The sequence below is a fragment of the Egretta garzetta genome, unplaced genomic scaffold (genome assembly GCF_000687185.1).
Source record: "Egretta garzetta isolate BGI_Z169 unplaced genomic scaffold, ASM68718v1 scaffold142, whole genome shotgun sequence".
NCBI lineage: Eukaryota > Metazoa > Chordata > Aves > Pelecaniformes > Ardeidae > Egretta > Egretta garzetta.
In genome coordinates, this window is record NW_009258955.1 from 670,762 (window position 1) to 680,238 (window position 9,477).

Below are 9,477 nucleotides of genomic sequence, written 5' to 3' on the forward strand. Positions count from 1 at the left end.
AGGTCCCCGGATTATCTTACTACCACCAGTCATTGTATTTTTACCTCTCTGAAAGCTGTAATTCGTGTTTGAATCTGGAGCTGGCGGGGTTTTCTTATAGCTACTGAAAGTCTGTTTTATATAAAGAACTGCATGTCCTTATTTAGGTTGCCGAGAATCAGTAAATTTGCTGTATCTTAGTAAAGGAAAAGGAAAGTTTTGCCTGGTAAAAATATTGTATGTCTATGAAAGCTGCCTTCACACCAGGTAGAGCAGCATAGGGGGCATGAGTGTTTTGCAAGTCCTCTTACCTATGTTTTGCCACAGGCACAGTGGCCCATTGGTTACGCTCTTGGAAAAGGGCACACTGGTATGGCTTCCTTGCATTTGGTCATCCGGTGCAGCTGAGTCAGGAGAGACACCAGTTTAACAAGTGACTTAGCTCATAATTCTGGAGCACCATGGGGATCAGGAAGCATATTAATTCTTGAGGGAGTTGGTATTTTAGCATACATTGGCAAAAGAGACAGACCATCAAGTTCTGCTGGACTGACGTTGTCCCTTGCAAACATTTAATGAAAGAGAGTGGAAGATACGGGTAACACAGCTCCTGGCACTGCAAGGCCTAAGTCCCTCACTCTGTCTGCCCTTGGTGCATGTTACGTAGATTGAAAGAGCAGCTGGATAATACTGTAAAGACAGCTCAAGTACATCCACCCCATGCTGCTGGACAGGATTTGTGGAAAGTAGGCACCCTTCACAAATTATGATTTGTATTATGCAAAGATCAACAGCCTATTAGCTGAACATTGTATATGAGAAAAAAGTCCTTGGATCTATAGCTTAAGATGTAACTCACCTTTGTAAAGTCATTACTATTTGAATTGCCTTAGAAAAGAAATAGAGATAATAAATGCAAAAACTGAACCACTGACTGCAATATGTCTTAGGGAGAGGAACTGCAGAAAGAGGCTAGGTGTAGCAAAACAGTTATCTTTCTTTTCTATTTCTGTGAAGTATTTATTTTTTTTCCTCACAGGAAACCATCACCCCTTCTAGAGAAGGTAAATGGACATGTTCCTCTGAAATAACTTTCCTCTTGACAATAATGCTTGATTTCTCCCTCTACCTCATCCTCATTAACTTCCAATCTTTTTGGAAGCCACTGATTTGCAGAATCAGTGGAGAACAAGCACTTTCTCCTGAGTGTCATCCTTGCTCAGTTGAACCATAGATTCAAGTGTCTCCATTTTTACAGAAATGTACAGAAATTCTCTTCTGCTCTTGAGCGGACATTAGTTTTTAAGAGGATTCTAGGAGGATGCTGAATTGGCTGAAGAGATTTCTTCATCTATAGGGATTTTCTTTGGAGTTCAAAGACCAAAAGCTCTTGTCCCCACAAGATGTCTTTACCATCTGTATGAAGGATGTAGCTCTGTGCATCGTTATTCACTACAGATCCTAGCAACCAGGGATCCACATCAGGAAATATGAATGCCACAATTGCAAACAAAGGGCACTAGTGATGACCGCCTCAGTGGAGATCTGAAAGTGTATTGCCAGTCTGCTCCTATCCACTGGCTGCCTTAGTTCTTCACGTCATGTCTCCCTCTTCAATGCCAAAGGACTCCCGAGTCTGGTTCAACCCTAGAGAGTCCCCGCCCCAACACTGCTGTGGCAAATGGCTGTGTAATCTTGCATTATAGGTTTTGTATGGCTACTGAAGAATTTGCCCTAGGGTTATCCAGCCCTGCACCCTCTTGTCCATTAAAACTGCTTATGGGTGTTTTGGAGCCTTGTATGTATGACAAGAGGCTGTTTAATTATTATTATTATTATTATTATTATTATTATTATTATTTTACTGTACTGCCTTCCAGCACATTACCTTTGTCCTCCAGGGCGTAGTCTGGCTGACATACAGTCAAGCAGAGCCTCTCTTTTTACAAATTATTAAAAAAAGAGTCAGAAACCGAAATTTCCTTGGCTTCTCTTTCTCCTTCCCTCTCTGATATTGTCAGTATTTCCCTCTCATTCACTGGTAATAGGAGTCAGAGTATCTACCATATCTCACATCTGGCTTTACTGTTGAATGTGGCACGGGGCAGGAGGACAGGAGTAGAGAGGTGGAAATCTGGTTTTCTTGGGGAAATCTTGGGTTTTCCAAGGAGAAAAACAAAGAGCAGCATCTTAACTGAGAGTTTATTTTGAATACTTTATCAGCATGGAAGCAAGGTCTGCCTTAGACCTCAAGGTCCACAATCAGTAGCTTCTGCTATTTACTTCTTGTTTCAAGTGGACAACTCTGCATCAAGGAGCAGGGCTGTTAAAAGGCTAATACCCACTTAACAACACAGTATAAAGCAACCACTTCCAAACAGAACTTATTTTGAGATTGTGATTTAGCTCCCAATTAATTTAAATGATTCCTCCCTTTGAAGTTTATTTTCATTAGCTGACATCTGCAGATTCTTAGAACAAAATGTAACACGATGTAGGTTTTTGAAACATTTTAACAGGAATTCTGGATTTTGCCTTCTGGATTTGCCCACTCGCCTTACATACTTATCTATATGAATTCATATAATTTCATTGGCTTCAGTAAAGATATGCTAATCAGATGACAATTTGTTCTATATTATGTAACTGAAAGCAAATACAAGATTATTTTAGTTTTGCAATGTATTTGAAAAAAGTCATTGGTAGAATAATTGCAAGGAAGAATATTGAATCCAGACATATAGTTATATCCAAAGCAGTTACCATGCCATTGCATTGTGGGTCACACCTTCGAAAGTTCAAAAAAAGTTTACAGTGCCCTAAATCCCAAACCGAGAGAAAGCAAGGAAGAAAACAACAGATAGCATTTTACTGCTGTACAAACTGGATTAGGATAAGAGGGTAAGACCTTCGCAGGATAGTGTGCGTTCATGATTTACTGCTTGATAAAAGAATTTGCTTTGCTGAGGTACTGTTGGAAATACTATGAGTGTTACTGTTGTCATAAGAGAACAAAGAACCCCACCTTGCCTGTGCTCTTATCCAGCAGATTATTCTTCCGTGATAGTTCTGAAGGATGTATATGAAGCTGTTAAAAAGCACTGCATTGATTAGGATGCTCATTGTAATCAACTGGTTCATTACTGAAGGCAAGGTGCTCATAGGAAACAGCTACTCAATATAACATGTCCTCGTTGAGATTTAATTTTCCTGATGCTTATAATTTTAAACTTTACTTTTCAGGTGATTCCTCCCTTATCTTGTCTTAGTCCATTTACCTTGTATTTATTTCTTGCCTGCTCCATTCTGGCCCTGCCCAGCTGCCAGTCTGCTGTTGTGCTGTCTTCTCAAAGCTGTGGTTTTGAAGCTCTTGTTGAGAAGTCCCTCCATATCTCACTTGCCACAGAAATGTTCTAGGCGCTGGCTATTAATCCAAAGGTGAGCAACACCACCACTTCTGGCTGGGCTTTAGTAGACATCCGTTAATCTGTACCCAAATACGTGACTTAAGCGGCTAAGCACAAGAAGTAGTACTTTTACCCTCTGAATGAGAGTTTGCAGTTAGACGCTGTTCTTGCGGCTAAAGCAGATGAACAGGGGAGCGAGCGCTGCTCCTCCACGTGTGTTCCTGCTCTCCCAGGGATGGCTGAGGGGCTGAGCTCAGCTGTTCATTCTGCTGCAGGGGCCGGGGATTTAGGCTAGCTTTTAGGCTTCATAACACAGTGACTGAAACACAATACCCCCTTTTGGATATAGCACTGAGTCTTCTTCTACTACTTCTGTTAGGAGTGTTGCCCACTTAATGGGCAACTTAATGTTCTTATTTAGCACAACACTATACTGAAAATTATGGGGAAGTGGGATTGACTTGGTGAAGGCAGCCCAGGTACTATGCTAGTAATTTATTCAATTTGCTGAACGCTGCCTTTATTGCCACAGATGCTTCTGGTTTACCTTTGTTTTAATTTAAAAAAAAAAGAAATTAAGGGAAACTGGCTCAGGGATCTGGCTGGTGTTGGTATGTGCTCTTGGCTGAGATTTTGCTCTCCTTAGTGTGAGTGCATTACGCTGTGCGTCCTTGCAACAGGGTCTGAGGGCACCAAGCATCTGAAGGCACTCTCGCAGTATACGTGGGCAATGCCGCCCAGCATTCAAATAATTTCTGTAAAGTACAAGCAGAACGGACTCTGTTTGCAATCTTAACTTCAGCATCCCCTTGTCTTTTCCCAACTGTGAATAACCTTACAAAGCTTTAGAACAGTGTTTATTTAAAATGCAGAGTCTGCATCTGCATATTAGACATATCTGCATATCAGATACATCTGCATATCAGATGCAAGTTCTCCACAAATATTTAGGAGTCAAAGCCATCAATATGTTGTCTGACAGACAGTTTTCTCCTAATCTAGAATAACATTTTCTGCTGGAGATAAGATGTGATCTTTCAAACATATACTACCGCTTGCCATTTCAAGTGTTTGGGAAGAAGATTCTAAAGTTGGAAAAAAATCATACTATGTATTTCCAGAAAAAGAGAGAGATTATAAAGAAATAAAAATCATGAAATAAATACCAGGAAGAGTCAGAAAAGAACTATTAAACTACTTTTTAGTAATTACCTAGAAAGTAATAAATTGATTAAAATTAGCCAGTGTGGGATTGTCAAGAAGACTCGATATGAAACAACCTGAGTTTTCTTCTTTGACTCATAACTGACCTGATGGATAGTGACGAAGCAGTAGATGTGCTGTATGTCCGCATCAGCAACATTCATTACATACTTAGCATGAGGTTCTCATCAGTAAGGAAATACTGTGTAGGTGGGTCAGGAGTGGATAAGCAATTGTCTCTGAAGTCATTCTCAAAACCTGCAGAACAGTTGCATACTATCAAACCAGGAGGATGTTTCAGGTAGGTCCCTGAAAGGGTTATATCTCAGCTACATTCTATTAAACAGGTTAATGAACAAATTGGATAAGGAAATAAAAGGTTGTAAAATTAGCAAATGATTACACAAAACAAGGAGATAGTTAAAAGCATTTTGAAGAACAGAATAGGAATTAAAGATAATCTTGAAAAATCAGGAGGTGGCCTAAAATCAGTAAGTTAAAATTCAACAAAGACAAGTGCAAAGTACTGCCCAGAAGAAGCAGAGCTCAAATCCTAAAAAAAAAATAAAAAAAAAAATGGATAACTAGGAAGCAATATGTTTTGAAAGGTTATGAGGATTACATAGCATTACAGACTCGAGTTCTGGTCAGTACTGCAGTGAAGGTGAAAAAGCAGGCAGACCTCCATCTGGGGTGTATCAAAAGAGAATTTCACATAGCCTGCAGAAGATCCATAGCAGGAGGCCTTGTCTGGGACACCTAGAGAAACAGGCTAACAAAATGGACAGTCAGGAAGAGAACAGCAGGGCCAGCAACAGTTTTAGAAAGCATAGCCTGTTAAGAAATTTGATTAATCAGCCCAGTGAAAAGAAAAAAAGGAGTAAGTCAAAGTGGTATTTTGCTTATGGTGATTGCACTCTGAGAAGAAGACAGCAAAGAACCAAAGAAAGTAAAGAAGACTTTGGTATATTAGGGAACCCCCTCACCCTACACATGGTGCTAAGATGATGAAACCTGGAACAAGGTAGGCTGCGGAGTCTTCCTGACTGGAAGTTCTCTGAGAGAAAGGTGTATACACTCCTGCCAGAGTCAGTCGTGCTGTCCATAATCCGCCGCAGCGCAGGAGTGCTGTACTGGGTAACCTCTGTGAGGTGCCTTCTGTCTCAAGGTTTCTAAGAAAATATCCAGTGGGTTTGAACTTCTCAGTGTAAGACAGGTAAGCTTGTGCTGCTGCTTCCATCACTTTCTAAGTAAGAACTTTTGTACTCTGCATCTTGGCTATTTTGTATTTCTTTTTTTTCCCCCCTCTCAAATATTTAGGCAATGGTTTTAATTCATCTGTGAGAGGAAACAAGAGAACTAAGGAAGCCTGGTTTCCAATGGGTTTGTGTTCTCTCTCTCTCTCACCCTCTGCTGCAATAAACCCAGCATCTCTCCCAGCCCCCGTGTACACTTTGCATCGTGTATTAAAGCCTTGTGGCACTGTGCCCACCATTGACAGTGCCACCAGCTCCCCCTTGGCTTTTTGGGTCTCCCCCACAACAAGCCCCCTCCACCGTTCCCTGTCTATTGGGCAGGGAGGCAGCAGCACATGCTCCAGTTGTTTTGGGGTGTATTTACACTTACTGGCCAATATGAGCGACCAAATAAAAGACCAAAGAGACCGTGTAACTCTTCAACTCGCTCTGCAGCTTTTCCCCAAGAACGAAAATGAATGTGGATTGCTTTCTTTGATCCAGCTGTGAGTTTCAGAGCATTTGTAGAAGCTTGCAGAAACTTTGAGACCTTCACACTGCTGTCAAACTTAAATGAAATCAACTATGGGATCAGAAGTTACTGGCAGAGAGAAGGGGCTCATCAGACAGACAAAAGATATGACTGCAAAAACATTACTTCTTTAGGTAATCAAGCTAAAGTGAGAGTACTTTTATTTTAAAAACACTTTATTTTTAATGTGTTTTTTAATACCATAAGCAATGCTTTTGATAAACATTTTGTTTCTGTTTTGTGAGAGAAACACAACTCATCGTCATCAGTTTTAGCACTTAATGAGTATTCTCTGTGTATCACCTAATTAGCATAGGACAAAAATAAAGAACAAACTGAGGTTTTAAATACATTTCACAGCTTACAACAGTCTTCCCTTCGTTCCAATTTGGTTTAATGCAATAATTCTGATGCTTCCAGCATTTCAAATAGTTCAGATAAACCAAGATCTTTTTGTATAGGCCATACCTGGAGAAAGTAGGTTACGCTTGCTCTAGTCTGCTAAAAACTGCTAACATTTTGCACTGCTATTTTTTTCTACACTGTAATTAGACTCAGGTTGGCCTCCCGTGACATCTAAATGCAGACTTCTGGCCTGAGAAGTACCACAATCAATCAAGACCCTTCATGTATGGGTACTTTGCACGCAGCAATTGCGATAGCTGTAACAACTCGGAAATATGCAGGACAGTGGTCAGATGCCTCCTGAGGCCTCGCCGGTGAATGGCTTGAAGCAGCACCTTCGGCAGAACTGAGGCAGAAGCAGAGGAAATATCATTCAATCGCAGTAATCTTGTGTCCCAGGGACTCCCAGTTCATTTTCACATTGTACTGGTCACAGCTGAACAGATTTCCAACACAGTCAACTGATTACAAATGACAGGCCAGAATCATCAGTGCATTTTAATACTAAAATAAAAACACAATGATCAAAGGCTCCTACATCTCTTCCAATCCTCAGTAACATCATGTAAATAAAATATTTGGTGGATCCTCTATCTAAGAGGATACCATCTTTCCATCATACTGCCAGTTCCCTGGATCGGGGCGACGAACGGTAGGCTTTGGGTCCCGCACCACAGTTTTTACAAAGCTGTAAGGAGATGCACATTTGCAAGGGCTTAAAATCTGTTTGTGTCTCATTCTGGACCTGGCTGTACACAATAGCTATTTGGGAGCAGGTCTGAACTGGCTGCAGGAGGAAGCCCAGGAGGATAAAGAAAGGCTCTCTGAGCCCTCTGCGATGCAGCTGCACAAGACTGAACAACGAACCTGGCACCCGTAATGAGAAAGTCCTCCAGCCAACCTCCACTCCTCTCCCTCTGACTTGGCAGCGCAGAGAGGACAAACACACAGCAAACGGATGAGACAGGAGAAAGAGAGCCCTCTGAGAACGAGAGGAGGGACAGACTTCCAGCAGCTGGAGTTGTGCCCTAACCCATCTGGGTCTTTGCAAAAAACACAAAAGGCAAACCTTTGGGTTAAGAACAAGAGCTTCTGGGGGTGTTAATGCAGGACAAGGGTGTGGGGGAATGGCGGCTGCTGCTGGAGAAGGGTATTTGGAAGGACCATGAGGAGACCAGGAAATAGAAGGAACTTACTATGCAAGTACATTAAAGGGATATTTGATTATCCTGAGAACGCGTGAACACAGCCGTTTAGCAGGCCTAGTGCAGTTTAGATAGGTATTAATAGTCAGGCTACGGTAGAGGACGCAAATTCCCACCAGGGAACCGACCTTTCCTTTGGAGCAGGCTGTGACAGTCAGCAAAGAGAATCAGCACAGGCACACTGTTAAAAAAAATACTTGTTTATTTATGTTGCCGTTGATATCTCCCCATGTAACTGATCCCATGTTAGCTTAGCTCAGTCCTGACAGCTGCTCCTGTCAAAAGCCCCAGTTCTCACTTATCCACAGCAAACGATGCATCTTTAGGTATTTGTTCAGTGCAGACTTGGAAGCACAGTCTCCCTGTGCTGTGCTAAACTGTAAATACCAGCTTCTGAGTTCCTCAGTATATGCGGTTTCTAGATAATCTCACAGCCGATTCACTTGAGGGGAAGTTCATTACAAGTAAATTAACCTTAAGCAGTGAATATCCTCTTCTACCGCATGCAATGAGGAAAAAAAAAAAGTATTTATAACTTTCTCTCTTATCCACATGTGATATTATAATTATTAAAGGTGACTACAGGCGAAGATAAAGTGCATTGCATCACTAGGATATACAGACTGCAAAGGTAATTTACACTTAGCTACATTAGAATGACTATTCCTTTAAGTATAGTTTCAAATAATTCTAAAATAGGAGCATGCTTTAAGGAGCAGATATATCTTGTCGGTGGTTTAAAATTAGATTGTGTATTTGGCATGACTGAAATCTGCTCCTTATAGGATGTGCATGCACGTGTGTGTGGGGGAGAAAGAAAAAAAAAAAAAAAGGTCCTCTTTTTACTACTTCATCTGCACTTTTGAATTCCAAAAGGGAGTTTTATACTAAACCAGAAGGGAATTAATTGTAATCAGGAGATTTTGTTGTGGACCTCTACAATCCACCCTTTGCGAACTGCCTCCTGTCAGTCCAAAGGAAAGGTCGGCTCCCTGCACCTTCACCCAACAGTAGGACACTGAGCAGGTGAGTACTTCTGCCAAAGAAAATGCACAAAGTTAAACGTGCGTTTCAGTGTTTTGCTGAACTAGATGCCAATTACTGATCATAATGGCCCCGCAACTGACAGCTTAACTGGAAAAGCGTAACTACGTCTTCAACTCAACCGGGTGTTTCCACAGGCGGTTCCAGCAGAGCAGGAGGAAAGCTAGGTGATCAGCCAGCGCCGCTTCGGCTCCACTTAGTGCTCTACAGGTCAGCGTGGAAAGCCACTGGATTAAGGGCTTAGTTCTGAAGGCAGCAGTAGGAATTAGCATCTCGGAGTTAAAAGACAGGTGATGGCTAAACACCAAGGAAAAAAAGGAGGAAAGATCATGGTTACAGAAATATAACCAACCAGCCCCCCCCCCCAGCCACTGTCGCTGAAGGGAGAGGGAAGCGGCTCAGTTCCCGTTATGGCGGGATGCACTCTGTGCCTGGGCCGTTCTGGGGCACGTTGAGGCGGGGGAGAG